Raw genomic sequence first — 26,544 nt, 5'->3', positions numbered from 1 at the left:
ATAAAATATGTTCATTTAAATTAAGATATTTTCAGTTAACTTGTTTTACCTTGTATTTGCAATGGGATAAAAGCATGCAAAAGACTGGTGACTAATTTAGGTGATAAATGGCACAGCATGAACCACATTAACTTCAATGCTTCCCATATTTCTAGACGGACTTACCTGTACAAACAATATTTGACTGAAGAGACTGTTGTCCCAGCTTACAGCTTATAGATGCTACTGGAAAAACAGGAAAGGAACACTACGATAATTGAAGCAAACCTACAAGCATCCTATGGGCTAGAATCAGGTTCTTACAGAGTAGCCTTCATAAATTTAGTTGTGTCTTTAAGTACGGTTGCAGAGTAGCTTTAATTTTTAATACTACATATTGAGTACGAAATAGATTCTATTGGTGTTGGCAGTCCCTTTTTGCAGGGACGTGGTCTCATAACTATTGAATGTGCCAAAATATATCTCTACTACTAAGCTACACGTACAGCAGTAGCTATCATGTGCACATAGAGCGACTATGTGTCTGAAAGAAGAGTTGGCTAGCAGTGTATTTCTATAGTGTGTACAGTTTTAAGGCAAGGTAGGTCCCTCTAAAGAAAGAAAAAGTATTACCCAAGACTGTTTGGGACAGTTCTAAGAAATTATCCTTTATTTGATAAAATGCAATTTCATCAAAACTTTTCTTTTTTTTCTTGAAGCAAACTATATATCAGTTTTGTCAGAAAAGGCATTTGGGTGTAGGCAGGATTTCTTGTCAAACTGAAGAAGAATAAGGATAAGGGACACAGAGACACTGTCAGCTATTCCAAAGACCCATTAGTTCAGTGGAAAAGAGATACCAGGCGCTTGTATTCATGAGACAAGTATGTAAATTTATGTGGTCTAGATGCTATAAGATAGCAACATGTGATACCACTTCCTTTGGCTACATTTTTATTTGTATCAGACCTTCTAAAGGGAGTTCAAGAAGAACCTGAGCTCTAGACGTCCCCCCTTGAGATAGTGTCTGAACCACTTAGGTGCTGATATAATGAAATCTTTTGGAAATCTGATAAATTTACCTTACATAAAATTGAGTGAATGCTTGTTTGAACATATTAGGACTTACCTTTCAGTCTGTTCTTTTCCAATATTCTAACCAGCAGACTTGCCTGGGAGATAAGTCTGCCTTCCCTTCCTCCCTCCCTCCCTCCCTCCCTCCTTCCTTCCTCCTCCCTCCCTTCCTCCCTCCCTTCCTCCCTCCCTTCCTTCCTCCCTTCCTTCCTCCCTCCCTTCCTTCCTCCCTTCCCTTCTTTTTTCCTTCTTTCTTTCTTTCCTTCTTTCTTTCCTTCTTTCTTATTTTTCACAGTTAATGTTGTTTTGAAGTTTGTCTCTATATGCACAGGTACTATTCTTCAAATTGCATGCATTTTTGCAAAGACAGAAAAAATGCGTCCTGCCCTGCTCTGATATTAACTGGCTGGTACCTCAGTTTTGATCCCATTGTTGCTCTCTGCACATAAATCTTGTGTAGTCAATAGGATTTGTGTGCCTGAAGGAACGCATGATCAACTGCATAGAGAAGCATAAAATAGATTTTTGTGCTTCAGATCCTTAAAATGTTTTTGTCGGGAAATAATTCCCAAAGCTGTATTTGGCTAATATTTCTTTCCCTTCACTGAACTTATATTTTTTTGCCTGCTGAACGATATGAACTTTCATCTCATTTATCAAGTCTTTTGGTCTAAATTTTACCTTTCCTTCTATATTCTGAGTTTGCTGTATTTTAACACTTACTTTGATGTCTTTATTTTAACATCTTGCCATGATGCATTCTCTTGCAAGAAGTTTGTATACAGCAATGCTAATTCACCAATCATTGATTCAGGTAGGTTATTCTAAAGTAATCCAACACAAAACCATAACATGGCACATTGAAGCAATCTGGAAATAGGCCAAAACAGTTAAAGTAAAGGAATATAGTAATCATGTATAATAGCTAACAGTGCAAAAAAATTGTTAGCATGCTTTGCCAGTGATGTACCTCTACATGTACTAGCTATGATGCCTCTGCACGTGTGAAGCATCTGTTGCAAATGGCGTGAAATTCTCTAGGCTATACTAGGCAAATTGGAGAACCTGCAGTGTAAAAACCAGAGAGGTCTTTAATGAATATGAAATATATTCAACAACCTGGCCAGAGGAAATGCTTCCTCCAAATGTCCTTATCTGCCATTTGACTGGCTTCCTTTTGGTTGGTTATGTCCCTTCTTAGTGATACCTACCTCTAAGCCTGAGTGTTATTGACAATTATTTTTGGAAGTGGTTAACCTCTTGAACTGATTTTTTGTAGGAGTAGGTTGCACATATTAGTTATAAAAAAATTCTTAAAAATTTAGTTCTTTGTGTTCAGCTTTTAGACAGTGGCAAACCCCATAATGTGTGCTGCAAGAGAGGAGAAACTGAACTTTTCAATTCATATGTTTGTGTTGCTTATTTTAATGTTACCCTCACATCTTTTTTTCTGAATCTTTTCTCTTTCCAATAAATTACTTCTGAAGGGGGGTCACCAAAACTGGTCACAATGTTCAAGGTGACTGCACACCAGTGACTTAGGCCATGGCATTATAATACTTCAAGCCTTAAACCCTAACCCTCTTTTAATACATCTTGACATTTTGTTTGCTTCTTGATCACTGCTGCGAGCAGATGTTTTCATGGAGTTGTCTACAGTGACAGCAAGATCTTTTTCTTGAATGATTGCAGTTAATTTATAACTCAGCTATGCGTATGAGCAGTTGAATTGTCCTTTCCAGCGTGTATCACCTTGAATTTATCCGCAGTGAATTTCAGCTGTCACAAATGCTGTGCAGATAGTTTAGTCTGGCCATCTAGAATTCTCCAAAGTCTTATTTATTCTTGGCTGATCTAAATTATGTCACATAAAATACACTTTTCCTGGCAAAAAAAATGTTTTTCTGCTAAAGGCCTTGTTCCAGATTATTAACAATATTTATTGCTATTTGTCTCAGCTAATGCCTGGACTATGCAAGATATTTTCCATGTCAAAAAGAAAGCAAGAGCTATCCTCCAAGGAGTTCAGCTATTCAATGCAGTTTTGGGGCAATGGATCCACAACATAATTGGAATATTCAGGATGATGTTTATCTACATCTTGTTAAAAAAAGACAAAAAACCCCCAAAAACCCATTAAAAAACCAACAAAAAAAACCCCAAACAAAAACCACCCAAACAACCAAGGCAAGCTATAATTTCTAACAATTTTTTTGGGCAAACCCAACTGTTCCCAGATACACTTCAGGCTACTCGGTGTACATAGCTAGTAACCCTGCAGGCAACATTGCAGAGTTTCATTCTTGTTGTGGATTCCTGTGACAATTGTCCTTCTGTGATGAAATGTGACTATCAAGTCTGTCCCTTTTTTGTCTTTTTACCAGTTTTTAACCCCAGGCAGAAATTTACCCTATGACAGATTAGTTCCTTATGCAGCTTTTTGCAAGGAATGCTGTTAAAACATTTTTAATAAATAATGTTAACTGCATCTCCTCTAACCACTATTTTAACAACATCCTCAGGCTCAGATTCAGCAGTCAATCCATATTTAGCAGAACACTTCACTACAAGCTAAAAACTAAACACATGCCACAGTGCTTTGCTGAAGAGAGTTGGACTTAAGGATGGGTCTTTGAGCAACCTGGTCTACTGGGAGGTGTCCCTGTCCATGGCAGGGGGGTTGGAACTAGGTGATCTTTAAGGTCCCTTCTAACCCAATCCATTCAATGATTGTACGATTCTATGTTTTTGGCTTTGCTGAACAGGGGATTTACAGAGTAGACTAAGCAGAAGCTGAGAAGAGACTTTCACCTTCAAAGTACTCTTTATATTGTTATCTTAATCTCTGAGCCGTCGTCTTTTTTTTTTTTTTTACATCACAGCCAGCTGCTATATATGTAACACATTGATTGTAATCCTCCTGGGACATTGACTGTTTTGCTTTGCTACCTGCCTGCCTCACACTTAGTTCAAGAAAACACTGACCCCCACTTGGGTTTTCTAGATGAAACGCTGTAGATATCTACAGTATTATCTATACACTACTGCTAGTAACCTAGTATCTAGTAGCCTTTCCAGTAATTTGGAAAAGCAGACAACCCACTTGTGTGCTTGATTACTATTTGTAAGTGTAATAGCTTCATGGAAGTGAGATTGCCACATTCCACTCTTGTACAGCCTCGGTGGAAAAGCGGCTATCCATTTTGCCTGAAAGCAACATGAAAAGTGTTCATTCTTCTGTAGCTAATTCCCAGTGAGAGAAAGTTTCAATATGTCACTTCTGCCTGCAGAAGTCTAACATTCACGATAGCCCACAGATTACCCAAACAGCTTCCAGATGTAGTTCTGTTTCTTCCTTATTTCCCCAGTTTATGCCATACCAATATTCTGCAAATTATTTCAATGTCTGGCAACACAGAAGATTGATGTAGATCAGCGTTCTCAATTTCCCCCATCACCAACTTGGCAACGATAGCAAAACAGAAGAGCCTTTTACAGCACTGAATGAAGAATAAATCTATAAAAATTTAATTAACCTCTGCAGAGCTTATCGAATCCTAACCGAGTTTAATCACAGTTTTTCTAAGTTAGGAAATGCTTGGCGTATTTTTGACTCTTGTACAATAGTTTGAGTTGGCTATATATACAAACCAAATTTGTAAAATGAAATTAATAGATGCAGTTGTTAGGATTTAGTGGTGTAGGAATTGCCACCTACCTGTACAAGCAAAAAAAAAGCATTTCTACTATAAATACAGCTTTTATTTATTTTCCTAAAATACAGATAACTAAAAAAGAAGAAAAACAAAATCTAAAAAGGTGACATGAATCAATGCATGGAAACAAAATAGTAACATACTTTATTTTCTACTGACTGGGCTTAACATGGCTTGTACTCTTTTGGTTCCACAGATGTCATTGTGAGTTATGTCAGTTCGTGCTGAAAGAGTGGATTGAAAATGAGTTGGTCTGGATTGATCCATCCCCCTCCTCTGTTTCAAGAGGATTAAGTTAAACACCTTTACTCCAGAACTAAAGACCTATCAAAGCTACCTTTGTTATTTATGGTTGTTTAAGGCTGTCGCATCTCCATCTCAAGGTCATTGGCCAAGACAGCGTGTACAAAGCAGGGTGGGGGAGAAGGTGTTTTGGCATTGAGAGAATAGCTCTGAGAATTGAAGAAGACAATTGACTCAGAGAGAAGTATGAGGAAAGAATGAAACAGTGCTGGTCAGCCTAGTGGTGCAGGCAGCATGGCTCTACTGAGCTGCTGGAAGGGAGCCAGGACGCAGCTCCTTGCTATGGGGACAGACAGATAGGCATCGATAGGCAAAATCTTCTTTTCTACATGTATTCTGTCCCCTTCATCCAAGCTGTAAGTGAAATATTACTACTTCTGATGTATTGGTGCCTCTCTTTAACAAAGTGGAAAGATGTTCTTGGACCTGCTTTTCTTCCTTTACAATTAAATGCTTGTCTAAGTGTTTTTCTCTTTTTCTAGAAGCCCGCAGGAAGAATCCTAGCCTGCCCCACACTGCTGACATTGGATCTTGAAGTCAGACAGAAAAGTCTCCTGCTTTAAAGAAGTCTCACGAAGAAGCCACATGTGACAATCAAAGAACCATGAATTTAAAAAGGATCTCAGGTGAGTGCTTAGTCTATTGGTCTGGCTTTCTGCAAGAAGGATTTCCTTAGAATTATCATAGAACAGCAGTTCAAGAACCACAGAGGGATTCAGTCAGTCATTCATTACCCATTAAATGTTGTCACCCCAAGGGAAAAAGCAAGGCATTTTTCCATTTAAAAATATTGGGCAACGTAATTGTCCCTTCCCTCCTCAGAGGTTTGAGGGAGCAAAGTATTTATACTTTTGGAGGTGGTCTGAGAGGAGCAACCCCTCAATAAAAATCTGGCCCAGAGCTTCTCATACACAGTTTCTGGGTCTGATACCCACCTTTCTCCTCTCTATTTTTGGTTTTGTTTCTTATGATGTATTTATGTTTTTATCATTTTGTTTTTCTGCAGACATTTTAGCTTCTCTTCCTGATTTCTTTAAGTAGGATTTTAAGACTAAAATAAGGATACATAAAAGCTGTCATTTTTCCTCATTTTCACCATTAAAAAAAGATTACAGTTTTTGTCTTTTTGAATTAACTCCACTTTTTGACTAAGATAGATTCATCATAAATTTTTATTTGTTTAAAGAAAAAATAAGACATATTTTTTTCCATACATGAACTCGTTATCTTCAAGACTTAGGATGTAGGCTCAGAATATCTATAAAGACCATGTAAAACTACAGAGTAAATATCATGGCCAAAAAGTTCATTTCTTTGCCACACTTTGACTTTCTTTAATATAGTAAAAGGTCAGATGAGTAGTAAATTCACAGAGGTCAGGACACTATGCTTGTAAATCTTACCATCTTCATGTAGAAGTGAAATATACTTGCTTTTTTTTCCTGCTTTTTCACCCCTCCATAAAAATATATTAATTTATTAAAAGACACCCAGCCTTCACATACCCTAATTAATAACATTCTAAAAAAGAAAAACTGATCCCACAACCCTTTGAAAGAGAGGTACTTCGCTGCACATGCTTGTCCTGCTACAGAGACAGGAGAATAAACATAACAAATTATATTATGTTGCTCAGTGTGGTGTTGGAAAGTGTTCTGATGTTACGGAGGTGGTCTCAGCATCTATATAGAAGACTCCAAAATGGAAGAAAAGTGATCTTGGACTAGTACTGAAATTTCAAGTCTACTCATGAAACACAGATAACATTTTTTCCCCTTTCTAATTTCAAGATACTTATTTCAAGAGCTGCTGTTCACATCATGCAGTGTTTCTCTTCTCTGTCTAATCAGAAATGGAAGATTTTCAATGCTGAGATGTCTTATTTCAGATCATCAGCTGGCAAAAATCATCCAGTCTCCATTACATACCTATTTACACCAGCTGAGGTTCTGACCACAGATGTTCACCCGCCAGTGAGCGGTAAACGAGCATTCATGTGAAGCAATAAGAGTAACCTAAAAGCCAGAGAGCCCTCTATAAACTATTCATGAACAGAACAAAAGAAATGCTATACGTTCCTATACTCAGAAGCTCTTAACTTTTGGACAAGTCTATAACACAGGGAAGAGGGAAGCAGGGCCATCCACACTTGCAGTACTCCGTTACTTGTGATTAGGGAAAACAGATTAAACATGGCTCAGAGCTTTTAGTGACTCATTTTTCATTCCATATGTGCAGTCATGTGCTTCAGTTACCATTAGTCTAACTGGAAAGGATGAAGAGATAGGAGAAATCTAAGCTAATGTTTGAAAACCCTTTAATGTAAGATAAGCTAAAACAGTGTTTTCTGTAATTGGAGGACACCATACATTATATGTCACAGAGTGGGATTTAGGGGTAGATACTGGGCCTGTTATGGAGCTGGAGATCTTTGTTTTGCAAAGACAGAATTCCTCAACTTGCTTAGAGGCTCTGTGTATTATAAGAGACTTGATTTTCCACCTGTGTAGAAACAGTATTGTTCATTCTTCATCCAAGTGAGAGCACCCTAATCTCAGGCAAGAAAAATTCCATGTTTAGGCAAAATGGAGAAAAAGCCCTAGAAGCTTTACATGGTAAGGTTAAAAATAATACAGTGGCTGCTTGAGGCCATTTAGAGATTTTGAAAGTTGGAAGGAACTCAGGGAGAGAAATAGACTAAAGAGTACAGTGCAGGTGAGGAAGGCATAAAAATGCAATTTATCATCTGCTTATGAAGTTCATTTAATAAATATCAACACCAGGTGGGTTTTTAAATGAGACATGCATATATTCCTCATCCTTTCCAGCAAAACATCATCAGCCTTCACAGTAGTTTAGTGCTGGATGCAAGTGCATTAGAATACAGGATACCGCCACTTCTCAGTATATCAGATATATATACTCACATTTTGTAGTAATGGTCATAACCATGGGCTAAAGGACAAATAGGTTTCAATGGCTCTTTTAAAATTCCATTTTGAATACTGCCGGGAAATGACGAATGTGCAATCTAGTTGCAGGGAGAGCTTGGGAAAGGAAAATGTATTATCCAAGCGTGCATTTAGCTCAGAAAGGGCACTGAATATTCCTAACGCTTCTGAGCAATAGCAGGAGATTAGCTCACTACAGGCTGTCAAGGACTTGTCAATTTATAATGTTTAATTGTATATATCTTATGTTATAATTACACCTCGTTAGTAGCCTTGGTTGTTCTATTGACGAGTCATTTTAATGATTCCCATTTCCAGATAAACCATAACCAAATAAAAATTACCTATTAAGATGATTATCTTTGCTAGTAGAAAACAATTTAGCCCAAGTTTTTTTTTTTAAGGGGCTGCTAATTATTTATTCTTTTCTGCTTACTTTAACAGGGTATTTTTGCTGACAGTAAACATATTTTCTATCCTGGCTCTTAGCCAAAGAAAGGAAAAAGCTGGAGGGTAAAAGGAGAGAGAACCTTGGTAATTGATCTGTAGCCTTCATGAGCATAAAGGCATAATAGCGATCTATCACTTTATTCTGCATTCCCCAAGTAGGAAAAATGGCCATTACTAGGAGCAAGGATTGCCATACCTGGTGATACATATGAAGTATAACCATTGCGGTCAGTTGGCTGTCATTGCTATGAACATGGTTCCTTTCCAAGCCAAATTTAATTTCGTTTTCCATACGTTGGAACTTTTCCCAATTTCCTTTTGTTACTCAAAGCACCATAACTCGGGATTCATAGGTTGCCTTCTATTGCTTCTTAGTCACTTATTACGGAGAAAGGCACTTTTACTATTAGATGCTTTATTTAGGAATTAAGTGTTTAGTCTTCATTCCAAATGTAAGTGATAGATGGAGGCAGATAACTAGCTTGGATGTTCTTCCCTTTGTAGTCCCCTTGGGCCATAAACTATGCATTAGTACATAAGTTAAGTGGAATAAATTTCTGTTTCATAAGAGCTTATCAAAAAGTCCCATTTAAGATCGGGGTCTTGCTAAGCTAAGTATGGTATAAACACACAGGAGGACATGGGCCTGGCTTACCCAAAGAAGAAACAGAGGTACAGAAAACTGAAATGGCATTGCTAGTTTTTGACAAAACCTTTGGCTTGGATCTTAAGACTGTCCTCTTTCCACCCCACTTGGCTTTTCTTTACAAGTCATTGTAGGGAAAACAAGAATAGAGTTGATAAGCATACCCATTGGCACCAAGAGGAGACTCAAAATCCTTCTTGTGACCTCTAGAGATAAACTGTCTCAGCAGAAAAGTAAAATAAAAAGTCCACCAAAAAATTAGAAAATAATTAATCATCTCCCTCTGCTTATTTTTATGGTGATCCTTTAGATGCATTCGGCCTTATGCAAATGCGCAGAGGCTCTGATCAGGTCCTCAGACAGTGGAAGTTATTACAGCTTTCAATGGTTCTTGGATCTTTACTTTACAAGAATGACACTGGCTGACGCCAGATGCAGATGCGATCCTTTTTCTAGCTGGCATTCTCATCAGGAAGTATCTCATACCTGTTCAAATGCTACTAAGGGCCTAAAATAGATACACTAAGGTCACACCTGTTCTGCACACAGAAAGGATGGGGTGGAAACTTCAAGGCAATGTGAATAAAAAGGGATTTGTCAGTATTGTTGTGGCTGTCAGTGGGAACTCTGCCTGTCAGATAACACCACAGTCAAAAAAACCCTCACTATATGAGAGATTATCATGGATTTAACTAAGTCAGGTTCTTCCAGAGGAGTCATGAATGAGGAAGTGGAAATGAAGAATGGTAGCATTTGAGTTTTTGGGAGGCTTTGCTGCATTATTTTTAAAGGTAGTAACATGCAGTTACTCTAGTTGACTGTAGCTTTTCCACTGCTAAGATGGTGACTGGGACCAGCAGTGCAAAGTGACTGGGAGACAGAAGTTGAAGACTGTGATGGGGAGGAGGAAGAATTTTAAGTGAAGCCTTAGGTGGGGTCGTTGTATGGCTCTTGTGTAGGGTTTAAAAATAAAGAATATAATTGGGAACCAGGCCGTAGCAAGTGTAAGGTAGGACAGAAGACGGAATAGTGCTTGAGGATTATTTTAATTGTATCCTTCCCACTTGCTTCTGTAGCAGAATTTTGAACATGAAGAAATAAACTGTCTCTGTAGAGATATTGGGAGACACAACTGAGTGGGGCTAGTAGAAGAGAGAGGGATCTCTGTCTCTGTACCAAGTAATCCCTATTGCACTACTCTCCTCCTTTCCACACTGTAAAAGCACAGTCAGGTGTTCCTCTGGATAAATTCCTTTAATTTAGGCCCCAAAGTCATAGAAATTAAGATGCAACTGGGGCACATGTATGTTCTCAGTTAAGTTGAGTCCTAGCCCGTTCCCACGGCCAGACAATGTCTTCAGGAGCAGTGGCACACTCCATAATTTCTCTCGGGGAAGCCTGTACATGTTAGTGTGCCCACAGGCTCTCACCCTTGTGCTCTGGATGCCCTTCAGCTGACCAGCATCTAGAGATTAACAGGACCCTAGGCATAAGGTGTCTCTTCTGAACCCACGTTACAACGGGGCAGCTCTTGTGTTTCAGGTCTTGGTGTGCCTTTGCTGTCCTTATCTCCTGTAACACCAGGGGTCCAGAGTAAGAGCCTCGTTTACCAGGAGGCAAAATATCATGGGATGTGATAGAGCAGGACAAGCCCTCAGAAAGCTGGAGAGCAGCAGAGAACAGCAGGATAAAACTGGGGGTAACATGGGCCTGCTTTGCCAACAAGCAGCCACTACTTATGATACAGTCTCCTATTAAATAATGATGACTCACTCTCCAGACAGTAATTTATTTATATGCCTTCTTTAATGTTTTGCAAATCACTGCTTTAAATAATGCCCAGCTGGAAGACAGGAAGGCTTGGGAGACAGAGAATCAGCTTGATAGAGAATTAGATTAAATAAAAATGACTTGGAATTTGACAGGGAGTGCACGTGGTTGGAAATAAAAAACCATAACCATCCCCCAAGCAGAAATGCAGTCTCATCGCTGGGACTAGTTGCTGTAGCTTAAGAGACCAAGTTTTCACTGTATGTAGTGAAACAAAAAAATTAAAAAGATAGGAAGAGGAAAAGAGGTATTGGTTTATATTTAGTGACAGCATTTCTTCCAGTCTGGAACACTGATGAGCTTACATTTTTTCAAGCCAGAAGGGACTACTTTGATATCATAGGCTGAATTTTGAAAAATATGGCTATGCCTTGTAAGGATAGACCAGTGGAACCTTAAGAGACAGAAGAAAGTTTTAAAGTGTAATTAATGTCTCAGAAATGTGTATAGCTCAGCTCCTCTTGGCATTTTGCTTTGTGATGATTATTATTTTTAATATATCCTGCTTTTATTGACATTACTTCCATATCTATCCACCTGCCTTTACCCGTGCCTGGATGCAAGACCCGCAGTCTGAGCTATTCTCACTGTTCGTAGCTGGTGCTTAAAGCCCAGACAGGGATTTTGTTGTTTGCTGGACAGCAAGAACTTGGCCAACTGCATTCACTCTCTTTATAAGCTAAATTACAGTTGCTACGACAACACGGCCAAACACGGGGAGTCTCTATTGTCCCTCTTTAAAAGGGGTCAGATGTTTCATTGCAGATTTAAATGTAAGCAAGGTCATGCCTGCATGGGTGGTGCAGACAGCCCCAACCTCCTCTGCCCAAGCTCTTAGCTGGCTGGATATGAGCCAGCTCCTGTCAGGAAACCATAAAGCTCCTAAGTCTTACACAGTTAGTCTTCTCCAAAAGTACTAATGCGCTAATGTGGTTATGCAACTTCTGGATGAGAATGCAATGAGAGAAACTCAGGTCTTGGTGCATGTTGATATAGTAATTCTTTCTCCTCAAATGTTCACATACTGATGCTTCACTTAGTTTGTGCTTTCCAGAAAGCTACCGAGAAAGTCTGTATTTTATCCCCCCTCCCAGCCACTGACACTGAGATCATGTTGCTTTGGTTCACGTTCTCTGCACATACTTTTTTCTACGGCTATCCTGAGCTCATCAGAAGATTCAGAGGTCCTTTGGTTGAAGGCCAAATGCAAGTGGAAAGGATAACTCATCATCAGAATTCTTTTAATTCCAGGATAATAAAGGAGCATAGAATGGTGTATTTTCATGTTAAATTAATATCTTCCATGTTGTTTTAGTAATCAGAAGAGCACAGTAATAAATCAGTTAAAAAACATCTTTGGACAAATCCAGAGATGCAAAATCAAATGATTTTCTGGATTTGTGCCGCAACCTGTTTTTAGGTGACTTGCTTATCCATGGATGAGTGGTTGTCCTAGATGGAAATCTCATTGCTTATCTTCAGCCTTTGCAAAATTTGTCACCTTCTCTTAGGAAGGTGTTTTCAAGGATAAAATGAACGCACCTCTGGAATTTCCTGATGCTCTTCATTAGCTACAGAAGGGGCACAGGTACTTGGCTTTCACTAAACACCTAACTGAAATATCTATGAAGTGACTTTAGACTTTGGCAGGCATTGGTAACATTGGCTGCTGGACACAGATGTGACATGGCGCTTCAATGTGCCACTTGAATTCAGACTTTTTTTACTGTCAACATTTATTTAAGGACTCTTGTTTGAAAAGACAATTAACCACAAAATTAGGAGGAAACAATACAGTAGCCAATGATCTTCTCTCATCAGTTCTTTGATCCTGTGACTAAGCTTGTTATTTGTGCTGAGCTTTTGCTGTGAACTTCAGTGACGGAGAAGCATTCGCTGTGGTAACTGCTATGTAAAATCTGTAGCTCCTTTTGCACTTTGGGATAAGTCAGACCTCTGCCAGGTCTGTGCTTTTTGTATGCAGTGATCTGTCGCAGACCACAGCATAATTTGATTAATGCTGCATTTCGGTTTAACGTGTCCACCAGCAGTTCATATCAAACCTGTTCCATCAGTTGGTTGCAAAGTGCTCATCGATAAATCCTAGCCTAGTGGCTCCTTTAAAAAGTAGAAAAGCATCTGGATTTGGGGCTCAGTTGTACATTTAAGCTACCACCTATGGAAGGGAGAGCAGTAGGTGAAGGCACTGCACCATAAGGAGGGCTGAGTGCGCTCTAGCCGATAGTGAGATTCCCCCAGGAGGTCTGGGATAGCACAGGTGATAGTGCCCTTGGGAACTGCAAGCTTGGATAGAGACAGGGGTGTGTGTAGAGAGGGGGTGGGCCCTGCCATCTGGCTTTTTTGTGCAAATACACACATCCAGGACCCATATGGGCTGCAAGTAAATGTGACCTTTCAAGGTGCAATTCAATTGCTCTCATTATGATTATTGCATCGGTGGCTGTTATACTCAATTTGTCTGCTTTTCTGCTTGTTACTGTCTTCTCAATTTTTCCCCGCTGTTTTTCTCTTTGGCTAGATGGCTGTTGAGAGTATTCAGTTCCACTTAGTTTTGATTTCAGTGAAATACTTTTTGACGTACAGAAAAAGCTAGGTTGAGGATTTTGTTCTCTGTCCTTTTTCAGAGGTATGTGCATTTGCTCGCATGCTACTGTGTGGACTACGTACAGGCTTTGCTCCTCAAGAGAGAGGGAGGAATATTGTTTTGATCACCAGACACTTTACAATGTCATAATCTCTTTGTGCAACATATTCAAAATTTAACAGTAAGAAAAATTAGGGTATGTGTAGGATGGATTATACACCACCACTCTTTGGTGGATATCTGCTAATATGTTCATGGTATGTGTCTCAAAATTTTCAACAAAATATGATATAGATTAAAAAATGGCTTTTTGATAAATTAGCTGGTGGTGTCTGGTGTTCTGCCATTGGAACAAGCCATTTTTAAAAAGGCAAAAATTAGATTGTGGAACCTGTTGCAAAGGAAAATGGTCAAGAAAAGAGCTGAGTTATAAAAAGCACAGTGTATTAGCACAGACTGCTCCTGTTGGGAAGGTATTCTTGACCTGATATCTATAATTACTGCAACAATAAGTAGAAGCTTACCTTCCTCCTTCTCCCTCCAAGCGAAGCAAAAGTATTATTTCCACCTACCAATATGCCAGAGCGTTTTTTTTTTACTTAGATTTTTTTTTCTATTCACTGGTCTTGGCCCCATTTAAATGCCATCTAATAAAACCCAGAATGGTCAGGTAGATTCTTCTTTAATTTATCAAAGCCCATCTGGCAAGCTTTAGGTCAGGTCACTTATTTGCTTTCAGTCCCTGCCTTAATCTCCAGGTTCCTCATTATTTACCTGGACTCTTCTGTGTATAAAACTAGGTTTTAAAAATGTGCAGCTCCAGCCACAAGGATTATGCCACTTTTATCACCTGTTCTCTCAGTCCAACACTCATCTTGAGCACAGTGACACCACCAGCAACTTAGAAAAGGTCTTTTTCCTGATCTTTTTGTATTCTCAGTTACCATTTACCTAGGAAGGACAGAAAATGCTATGGGAAAATGGAAAGGAAACTCATTTCCAAGATTTCACAGACCATTTTGTCTTGTAAGGAAAAAAGTATAACTTGGGCTAATTGGAAAATAAGACACAAGTCTTAGCAAGGTATGTCATTTTGATAACCTGAAGCTATTCAGCATTGTGGGATGTGTCTCCTTCAGCCTACCAAGATGTTTTTGGCAAATGGCACATTAATTGACATTGCAGAGGAGAAAGGGTTCTCTGTTCACTATTTGACTGGTTCCACACTGGCTCTTGCAGGCCAGCTGGAAGCATGCTTCATCCCCAGCATGTGCCAGGTAGCAAACACCATGGTTTTGGTAGCGAGTCAGGTTCATTTGGACCTATTGCTGCTGAGGAAAGAATATGTCCATGATTGTCATACTGATCGGAGCTCTCTCTCAACATCAGATGAACTTAAAGAAAAAAACCGTTTTATTCCGAGAAAACAAAGCTTAGTTTTTCCATCAGAATATTGGTTGCATACATAACTTTTATAACAATGTTAAAGAAGGAAGAACCAATGAAGTGCAAATTTAGATCATGCTTTCTTAACTGATCTCATACATCAGAAATTTAAAGCCTGGCTGTCTGCTTCCCCCTAGTCTAAATCTTCTGTAGTTTCATACTATATCATGAGGCAAAGTGGAATCTGTCTTTCCCTCTTGCATCTCATTAAATTTCCTTCTTCTACAAAACAAGAATGTAATATTAGAAGTTTAATATCTTTATTGATCAGAAGTGACCAGAACTGCATGCACAGAAAAGACTGTTGCTTTGGAAAGTGCAATTAATACTTCCTTGCATCTGTTTCAAGTATTCAACCTGATACCCCTTAGATTCACATTTGTCTTTTCCATGGCCATACTATGTTGGTGGCTCACAGACATACTCTGATTGACTAATGTACCATCTTATACTTTCTTATCAGCTGTTTGCACTGTAAAACTTGAAGCTTTACTAGATAAATTGTTCCTAGTCTCCAAGTGTGTGACCTTATAACTTCAAAGCATTAAATCTCATCCTATTTCTGTTATTTCAGTTCCATTCAATTATTTCAGTAAATTGCATTCCTCTGTGTCAATGATGTCTCCCAGTTTTTGTCATCAGTTTAATTAGCATACTCCTAATTTTTGCCAAGTTTATTAATGAAAGCATTAAACAAGATCATTGCCAGCACCCAATGCTTGAATGTCTCAGAAAACCTTTTTCCTTCTCCTTCAGCCCAGTCCATTAACATCCTCTAATTGCCTCTTATCCTCTAACTTACCTTGTAGCTACTGTTCTTTCCTTGTTCTTCTGCTGAACTAAACACTTTGGAAGATCTTACTAAAACTTTCACTCGTATTTAAATGAGCAAATCTAACATCTAAATCTGCAGTTTCCAGAGAGTGAATGTATGTGACAACAAAGAATTCTTTTCCATATCAGTGACAAAGGAGAAAATGCTTTTCCCTTTATGATATCAAGATTCATAACTAATGACATATGCCATGCAGTGCTCTAGATGACATATGCTTTGAGTAAGAGGTTGGACTACATAAATCCCTGAGGTCCCCTCCAAAAAGAACTGTTTCCATGTTAAAAAATCTGACTTGAGACACAAGGAAAGGAGGATAGCTTTCCTGCTTGGCTATTGCAACAGGCTTTTCAAATGGGCTGCACAGCCTCCAGCCTTTCTCCAGGCTGGACAAAGCCCTGTGTAAGTTGGTCTGAGCTCAGAGCTGATCCTGCTTTGAACAGAGATTCATGATGGTCCTTACAACCTGATTTTTCCTATGATCTTATGAACACACATTTTACTTTACTTCATCTATTCAAAAATGATGTACATAGGCTTCAGGTTACCCACACCATCGATAGAGGGAAAGACATTACTCTATATACATTCACAGTTGGAATAAATTGTCTACCATTCTTCATCAACTCCATAGAGGAAGCTTATGAGCCCAGCTTAGATTAGCTGTGACATCATAAGGTTAAGGTCCAATGAATCCTGTCTCAGTGAAGTTACTGTACCATATACTTCACAAGTTGCTAAGTTAAACATGATGCAAAAGACTGAGTTTGGATTACAATTACATCCATGTAAACCTTCACTAGGATGCCTTGACTGACTCTTTTTGGATAGGTTTTTTTTTTTACTTCCAGAACTGAGGATATGAACAAAAGGAAAGGTCTCTGAATATCTTCAGTTGTTTTTCAGGGTGTTCGCTTGCTGTTTTGTTCTTTTTTTCCCAAATACCATTTGATAAGAGAAACTTCTTTTTCACCACTCCATCTAGAAAGAGTTTTCTGTGTCTACATTTTCAGAGAACATAAAATAAAGCTGCCTGAATTGTTAGGAACAAACCTCATGTTCCTCTCATACACACAAAACAAACCGCCATGTGTATATAACATACCACACTGTCTGCACTCTCTCCCAGCCTATAAATAGCGACTGTGGAGGAAAATGTGGTAAAGTATCACCTAGGGATAGAGGGTTACTGAGATTATGATGCAACGCCTGGAGCTAAAGGCTGAAATTTCTTCATGTAAGACTCAGGCAGTCTTTTTTTCTGTCCTGAGGGCAATATTTCACTCTGCAGCTCCCCTAAACAAAAGGCCAAAGAAATATTACAAAGATTTCTCCTGCGATTTTTTGCCACACAAACATGCATAGCCCACACGGTTTTATTCCGTTTCCTGTTAAACACCAGCTATTAATGAATAATGTGCAGGTTGAATGTGTTTCATATATGTAATAGAAAATAACTAGAACAAAAAGCTCAGGCAGTAAAGTCAAATAAGTAAAACTCAGGAAATGCCACAGTTAAGATTGTTCATGCAACTTGACCTTGACTCTCTTGTGGCTCTGTCCTGGGTTGCAGTTATTGCATGTTATTTTCCAACGGCACATGACACAATTGTGCTATTTCAATCTGCTTCTTTGTGGCCCCACTAAAAAGTATCACATTTCCAAAAGGTCCTACTCCACAGCCTGCTTATTTTCACTTTGAGCCTTCAAGCCTTTTGTCCCTCTTGTCCTCAACTTCTGCCCTTCCTGAAAAATCATATAAAACTAAATAAATGAATAAACCAACCAATGAAAGTAAGGTTAAACTATGCCTTGCAAATTTTTTTACCATGAAATTAGGAGAGCCAGGGGTATTGCTTACTTTAGCATTATTTTGGCCCTCGTGTGAGAAAGCTCTATTTAAAATTAAGTGGAAGGTGGCAATAGAAATCATAAAGATTCCTTCCACAGGTTGCCTTGAAAAGAGCAGTGTTTTCTGTCGGATTGCTGGGGGCTGGCACTGCTTTGAGGTATTCAGAGCTCCAGTAATGAGCGCTATTTCTATAGTCTATAGAAAAGTAACTCCCAAGGTTACCACAGGTGTTTGCCATAGTAGAGAGAGGAAGGGAACAAGGCATTGAATCACAGCTCAGCACCTTAATTGCAGGACCATCTGCCAATTTTCCCATACTCTTTTCCTTCTAAATTCCTACGTCAAACACTAAGATTACTGTAGGGATGAGTGTGGTACAAATGCCCTGACAAAGCATCTTACACTGCTCATAAGATGGTTTATGCATCTCACGTGAAACTACCTCTCACAGATTTTTGAGAACTACACTTCTCTCTCTATTAGTTTTCTTTCTTAGCCTTGTAAACACATATGGAGTGAATGAATTTTACACGGTTATTGCCTGTCAGTTACTACTTTATGTGTCATGAGGTTTATTTGGAAAAGAAAATTAGGGTGCTGCTCCTTCAAGCATTAAGCAGATGTTCAATGCTAGCAGTGAAAGCAGCCCCCCTGAAATCAATTAAATTTTTTCATATGTGGGAGGCTAAACAAACCTGCCTGCATTTGCAGGAACGGAGACCTCTTAGTTAAAAATAATGCATGTATTAGCTACATGTCCAAGATTTCCAGTTAAGACAGCTGGTCCAGAACTAGTCATAGAGATCCTGCTTGCTCTGTTTTTTTTTTCCCCCACTGACCTCCTTATTAAATGTATACTGGAAAAAGGGCAGCAGATAGACCCAGACACAGAAATAGCAATGTTTTATTGTATTTGTCTGTGTATGTTCAGATATCACCAGCATATGGTGGCTCCCCCTCCACAGCCAACCTTCTCTTCCCCCAATCTAATTAAAATTGACTGAGAAGGGAGCTATGAATCTTTCTTCTTTTTTTGGCATCACATATTAAAAGGCGACAGCTCTATCATATCATAGCAGTGAACCTTTGCCTGACGCCTGAATCATACTACATTTCTCCAGGCAGAGAGACCTCTTATTATTCTTACACTTTTGAACAGATGTGGCCACATTTTATAGCACATTGTTGCTCTAATATGTTTAGGAATTTGTGCTGCTTGTACTCTGTTAACGTAATTTTAGAGCTATTTCCGTGTTGAGTTCCTTAGAATGGACTGTAGACCCATTTCAACTGTTCATATTAATGCCTACCAGTAATTTTCAGATTCCTAAAACATATAAATAGTTGCATTTTTTTATTAATTCTTTAAATAAACAAAGAAAGAAAATCTATGCTTTTAAAAAATACCGTATGTGGATCTCCATTCTTCAGAATAACAGTTAATATCACATTTATTTTCTTTCTGATAAGAAATAGGGGCGGAAATGGAGTAGACTCCAAATTTTGCCCCATGATGAGAATCAGACCATATTACTTAAGTGTTTTGTGTCTCAGTTTCCTTGTTTGCAAAGTAGAAATACTAATGAAATTGGTTTATAAACATGGTCAGTATTAAAGTGATGCCCAAATTTCTATTAATACAGGAGAGGAGACTTGCTGAACTCCATCTCAGACCAAATATCCTGAGGGCATCAGTGAAGAGAGAATGTAGGGTCCACTCCACACCTTAGGAAGAGCACAGCACGCTGAACAAAGTGCGCTCCTACGCTACCATTTTTGCACTGGATTTTACCTAGAGCATTTCTAATTTCCTTGATCAATGCAGGCGAAGTCCATCTGGGAACATCTTCTCCTCCCCTCATGCCATGACATGCCTGAAGTCTCTGATGGTAGAATTTTTTTCTAGACTAATGGTCGTCATTGAAGTCACACCTTGGCTTATGGCAGTGACAAGGGCTTTGCAAGTCCCCCTGCCTTTATACCAGGGAGCCAGACAGCATACACTTCCTTAAACCTTTGTATTCGAAATGAGGACAGAAAAAGTGTGGGCACACCCCCACACATCTCTCTGCAAACCTCAGCTCCTTCGACAACAAGATGCACTTTCTAATTTTTCATGAACAGCAAGTTTCAGGTCCTGAATTGCAATTGCAGATGTAGAAATAATTGCAACAACAACAACCACAAAAACCCCACCAAACCAAATCAAAATTGAAAAAAAAAAAAAGAAAAAGAAAAAGAAAGACCATTGTCTCTTTCATGCAGGCTTATAAACCTCTACTTAAGCTAAAAAATTATAGCAGAAGTGAGTCCTCTTAAATTGAGCACGATTTTCCTCAGCTATTCATTTGCATTAGACTGCAGTAAGAAACTGATGGTATAATTTGACTATTTAGGTTAAATGTTGTTTAATGCCGTTAAAATGAAGGAGGTAGGGAAAGAAGGATTTTGGAAGGGAAGGGGTCAGAAAACAATGGAAAAAACCTGATTAATATTGTCATGAATAAACAGCTTCCTTCAGGGGACAACAAACTGGTTTGATGTACTGTGCATACCAGAAGCTGAAAAGATTTGCGGAGCTTGGGAATTCATTTGCTGCTTTTTGTAGAGTAATTTTTATTTTCTTCCTCTCTCGAACCCCTGGTCAGGAAAACAGGTGAGTCCAGGGGTTTAGAAACCGAGATGCTACCTGCTGAAGTAATTAATACAGTAGTGTTTGTTAAATTTTTAATGCAGAGAAGAAAAGCTTGCCTAAAATGCCAAGAACATCTCTGTGTATTTACATTTATCTTAATCTGTTCCCTCACAGTTAGTCTACCAAAAATCAGGGCCTGATTCTGTACAACATACAAAACAAGAAAATAGCACACACTTATGCAAAACGTTGCCAACTAGGTGGCAAGGACTAAATATGAAGCTCACTCAGTAGATGATCCTACTTTGGAGACACCTGAAGTCCTTCCTCAGAGGTCTCAGTGTACAAGCTTGTACAGAATCAGGCCCAGATAGCTGAATTAAAGTGTTAGAACAGCAACTTTAGTTTCTTTGTCTTCTTGGCCTTATTTTCTTATTTATTCATTGACATATTGTCATCGGCTTTTATCGAGGGGTTCGGGCAATATCAGACCAGACTTCTTACTTCTCAGCAATGACAAAACTCGTAGCAGTGAAAAATGAAATATTTCCCTGCTTATACTTTATTTTTCTTTCTCTTTTTGTATTTCCCTCTAGGTGATGAAAAGGGAAGCTTTGAAATGAAACAAACTTCCTCCAAGCCAGGACGATGCAGAAGCTGATATACATCCTTAAGCAGATTACTGAACCACTGGGTCAAATTTCAAGCCTACCGTGTAAGGTGGTGACCTTTCCAGGGCTTCCACCTTGCAGTCTTATCCCAGACATGCCCTCTGCAACTAGCTTGTCCTCCTTGTACCTAAAAATTTTTATTCAAACCATTACCCATTAAAGATAAAAATGAAAAGGGAAAATCAAAGTGAAATGGAAAGGAAAGATTTATTCTTGTGAAGTGGCTAATGTGATTAGTTTTATTGCAAAGAAGAGCTGGTGAAGCTGCAGTTTTGATCTCTCTCTAGCTTGTGAGCTGTAGCCATGTTGTACAGCATGCTTTAAGATCTCAGTGCTCTGGGCAAGGGGACCAACCCTTTGAAGTGTTTGGGTTTTTTTTTTTCCTCTCCCTCTCCTTTTTTCCTTGGGTGGACAAGAAAACCAGAGAATATGTTTAAACAGCCTAGATTTTTTCATAGTCTATGATCTCTGGGTAGGGATAATCTTCATGGTTCGCATTGTGACCACCAGCATCAGGACTGTTTGTTTTGAGCTGTTGGCTTTCCTCTGAATGTAGTGATAATAGTCCCTTAAGTCCCAAAGTGCTTTGTAGAGGTAAAAGGGCAAGGCCTGTTTCACAAATGGGATGTGTGAGGTACAGGGAGGTTAAGAGACCTTTTCATTTACTGCAGCGAGCCAGTAATGGGGCTAGGAATATTCACTGTGTCTCCAGGCTCCCGTCCACTTATTTTGGAAATGAAGTACAGAAGTAGAAAGTACAAAGAAAACAACAGAATCATAAAATAGCCCTGCCACCACCACGACCTCCATCACCAACGTTAAGCAATGTATAAGTTTTCTTTAGGAGCTGGAGCAACTTCCACTGGTCCTACCCCGTGCAGAATAAAAACATTTTTTTTTCCTATTGTTCCCTGGAGTGTTGTTTGTCATCAGTGTTGCTGAACTTTTCTCTCTGTTTTTCTCAGTGTAATCACAATGGTTGTTGCTTTAAACTGGATTTGAAGGGCTAAAGTCTGTGCTTTGCCAAGTTTGTGCATACAACGTTTGCTTGAAGGCAGTGAAATTCTTACAAAGAAAGTTGATAATTGCAGCTTGTAATTAACTAATTAGTCAAGACTTCAGTTATTAGTCAAGAAATCTGCCTTCTTCAAGGTCAGTGCAGGATGGAGTCACGCCATCATTTCCTTCTGTTTATGTACTGTGTGTGGGGAAAGGAAAAGAAGGACAGAGACATCTCATCTGACTTGAGGCACTTACAAGGCAGGTTGTTTACATCGGACCTTGCTGTTGAGCATCCTTTTACAGTCATCGGGGAGAAAGAAATACTCCTACAAACAATTCATCTCATCACAGATAGATACCTAAAATATGTACTGTGATGGTCTCTACTGTGAACTCCTGTGACAGCCACTTAAATGACCAACTCAGATGTGGACATCAATACTACCTAAAGTAAAAATTTAGAAGGAAAGTGAAGCCCAACCAAAATTCCTTTATTTACAGAACTTTTTTTCCTAACTTTATTTCTTGGCTTGTCATAAATATTTTTTTTTTTTGCCTGAGTTTCTGTAAATTCTATCGTTGTCTATAGGTTTGGATGGAGAAATAATTACAAGAAAACAAAGTCTGAGGGGAGGAAATGTATGTGCTGAGAAGGCAGTGGATGAGATTTCCCAAGGAATGATAAGCTCTGGTGAATAGTGTGATCTGCAAGAGCTGATACATTCTGGAACCAAGAGGACTATGGTAAAACTGTAAACTTACTTAGATGAGAAAATAAGCATGTGCATGTACGTAGCACACAGAAGACCATACAGCTGAGGAGCCATGAAGCTGCTGGGAAAGCTGGTGGGTAATGGTGCAGAATAGTGAATAGATCAGATGGGTAATCCATAGGTGGTGTGATATGATGTACCTGTGCCCTTGACATCTACATAGCCAGAGGCTATGAAATAATGGACCCTACCTTTAACTCAAATTATGTTTTGATGCAAAAGGTTCCAAGCGTTGTGTAAACTGTTGACAAGGAAATCAATAAGGCAGCATTACACGGTAGACCTGATGATTGTAAACTTTTATTATTACTAACACTCAAGGAAAAAAGGACGGCTGCAACTTAATCATTGCTAATTATTTGCATGACAGTTATCTCCTAGAGATCCTACAGGCATGCCATGTCCATATTCACAGTAAGAAATTCTGTACCTTGAAGTATTTATTCAGCCTTATACTAGAATGAGAAATGGGTGCAGAAACAACTTGTCCAACAGAAGACTATAAGCTGTCCTTCCACCAAGCAGTTTAGTGGCTTGTTTGCTGTTTATTACTGTAAATGTGGTCACAGAATCACACAGAATCACAGTATGGTAGGGCTGGAAGGGACCTCTGGAGATCATCTACTCCAACCCCCCTGCCAGAGCAGGGTCACCTAGAGCAGGTTGCACAGGAGTGTGTCCAGGTGGGTTTTGAATGTCTTCAGAGAAGGAGACTCTACCACCTCTCTGGGCAGCCTGTTCCAGTGCTGTTCAAAGTAAAGAAGTTCCTCCTCCCTCTGCTGCAGACGAGAGCTTGGTGGTACATGCTTCCTTCTCTATGTTTTATTTTGCTAACACTTTTTTCTCCTTGAGTCTAACAAAGCGCAAAATATCAAAGTCATAGGTTTATAAGGAAAAAGTTTCATGCAAAATTTCAGCATCAGAATGCAAGGTAAATACACCTTACAGAGCCTCTCTGCAGATTAAAAGTTAAAAATAAGGCTATAACTGTATATCCTATTGGTGTTTGCAGCTCACTGTTTCCACCATCAACCTCCTTGTTTTATAGGATTTATAAATCAGCTTTGAAATTTTTCTCCAGGCTAAATTTTGGCATAGCAGGTCACAGCCAAGACTTGGTTTTGCTAAAACTCATTAAAAATGGTTTGATGTTTTAAATTACACTGAAGCAAGAGAGGAAAAATTCTATTTCTGTGGCTTTCAGCATTTCCTCCCCCGCAGTCCCATCCAATTTGAATTAAAATGCATCTGAATAACTGTGTTGTGGTACCAGTTTCTTTTTTTGTGGTGTTGCCATCCAGTCTTTCTGTGGGTAAGACAGCCCCTTTCTAATCTCCAGAATGTGCAGCTCAGCTGCTGAACACAGTTGGGAAAAATTTCTATTTCAGAAGTGGTTTTCCTCTTTGAAAATGTAAAATCTATGGCAACTTAATACCATCTGGGTCCAACTGAAAGCCCATCTAATTCTCCCTGCTGACCATGCTGGACACTGGAAGAAACAGTGTAAGAACCGAATGTCACCCCTTTGGATAATTTTTTATTTAAATTATGGTATGGATGACTGGAAAAGGGAATGGCAGATGAAATTAAGAATTGCTAAACACAAAGTAAACCAAGTGGAAAGAGGCAACCATAAATATCTATTCTCAGTGGAAGGCTCTACACTAATTATTGCCATTCAGAGCAGGGATCTTGGAGACACTGCAGACTGGTACAGCTCTTAGAAGGTGTTTAGAGGCAGAAGGAATCTTAGGGATCGTTAAGATGGGAATGGAGATCCAAACCACCACCACAACTCTATTTAAATCAACATCTGTAGTGTATCCTGTTATCTCAGAATGGGTAATTCCCCTCAGAGGGTGGGTAAAAAAAAACACATGAAGCTGTTGAAGATGGCCAGAGGTGTGTAACAACTTCTGCAATAAGGAAGAATCCTATAAAATAGTCTCTTTAGCTTGGCAACAACTGGGATGGACATGATCAGAGACATAGAAAACAATGAATGACACTGAAAAAGCGAGCAGGGAATCATTATTCTTCCTTTCTTGAAATACACCGAATAGGGGACACACAATTCAATTATCAGGAAAGTAGTTCAAAACAAACAAAGTGAACTACTTTTTCATATGGAGCGTAATTAAATTGCCCCAGAAAGTTGTGGAAATTTGAATGAATTTGCTCAAAAACTCATTAGATTTTTTCAATGGATATATATTAGTTAGGAGCTATTAACTGCAGTGGTAAGTCCTTATACCACTGCCTGCCCGAAGGATTTGCCAGGGAAATGATTTCACTATAAATGTCTCCTTAGTTATACACTTTCCCTAAGGATCTGCCACCGGCCAGTCTCAGAGATAAGGAATTAGCCTACACGCATTTTGTATCTGGCTCTATACAGCTGTTTTTAAGTTCTTTTCTTATTTTATTTTTGTGTTTATAAATTCCAGCAATGGAAAAATGTGTTTGATTAATTAAGGTTTATAGCCTGTGGGAAGGGAAGTCTGTTACAAAAAGCTAAAAACCACATATAAATCTACCAAGGAGTGTTCAGCTTGGAGAGACTATAGAGATGGGGAGGGTCAATTCTGAGCAATAATTGTGATCGGATGCATCCAGTTATGCGTTCACTTAGCCCTCATCCTGCATCTTTGCAAAAGGTTTCTACATTCACACCAAAATCTTCAACCATCCTTGCCACTGGATGGTCAGGATAGTGAGTGTGAACAGCTGGTGTATTTCTGTTACAAAATAAAGGAATGTATATATTTATGCAGACTTTAGAAGAAGGATGGGACCCAGGGTCACACATTTCATAACTGATTATTGCTCCTGAAAAACATAACCATTTTATTTATCAGGTATGACAAGGTACTAAATTGGTTTTGCCAGCTTTTGAGACGTTATCATTCTTAATGCCACACCCTCAACAGTCATGCCATTATGGGGAAATCTCCGTTTGCACTGAAGAAAAAGAAATGTAAGGATGAGGGATGAGATTCATCCTGCCTATCATTGAACAGCTAGAAACGGGGTGCTCAGTCTAGGTTTCCTCAGTAGTCAATGAAATAAAAATCAGTGAGTCCTTACAGACTCTGCCTCATGAGGCTATGGGAGGTGCTTTCCATGCAGAGTGACTAAGCTAGATTTCAACTAGACCCCTAACTTTCAGAAATTTGGAGATCTCAGAGATAAAGCCTACCTTAAACTCCAGTTGTTTCCAAAAAAATACCGCTAAAAATTAGCCAGAAAGGGCAAAAATACACTTGAAATCACCAGGCAAAATAGCAAGACATAGAACTCATCATAAGCCTTTTTTTTTTTTTTTTTTTTTAAAGGGTTGAAGCTGTTTAGGGAAGGCATATCAGGAAAAAGCAAATCCCTATAAAAGGAGATGCTCAGAAGTGCTGTGAGTTCTGTAAGCATGATAGTTATGACTACACAGCTTATTATTGCTCTATGAAGTACACATTATCTTTAGTCAACCCAAAGCTGAAAAGATGACAGGTGAAGAGAATTAATTGTTTGTGGCAGTTTGCCTGGTTTTCACAATGTGTTAAGAGATTCTTCTCCCATAGCACAGATTCCTGAAGGCTTTCTTTTTTGAAGCAAAAGTCTTACTGAGACCAGGTTATGAGTTATTTCTTGAGTCCCATCACCTGATTTAAGACATCAGGTTATTGTTTTTCTTTAGAGCACCAAATTGTGTAATGTTTTTGAAATGAAGTTTTTGAAAAATCTCTGCTATTACCTAGAAAGGAATTGCAGTTCTCATAGTAACT

At 38.9% G+C, this 26,544-nt stretch overlaps 1 long non-coding RNA gene across 2 annotated transcripts in view; it reads left to right on the top strand.

Moving 5' to 3' along the window:
- The window catches only part of LOC141743339 (uncharacterized), a 75,480-nt gene extending 53,483 nt beyond the window's left edge, over positions 1-21,997 (top strand). The window contains exons 3-4 of one of the 2 annotated variants that reach the window (XR_012587016.1): positions 5,555-5,698; positions 20,916-21,997. This is a non-coding gene — a long non-coding RNA (uncharacterized LOC141743339). The remainder of the gene's footprint in view (positions 1-5,554; positions 5,699-20,915) is intronic. The other variant, XR_012587015.1, reaches the window with a different exon arrangement.
- Positions 21,998-26,544: the final 4,547 nt, after the last annotated feature.

The sequence above is a fragment of the Larus michahellis genome, chromosome 5 (genome assembly GCF_964199755.1).
Source record: "Larus michahellis chromosome 5, bLarMic1.1, whole genome shotgun sequence".
Classification (NCBI taxonomy): domain Eukaryota; kingdom Metazoa; phylum Chordata; class Aves; order Charadriiformes; family Laridae; genus Larus; species Larus michahellis.
This window is presented reverse-complemented; position numbering and strand designations above follow the sequence as displayed.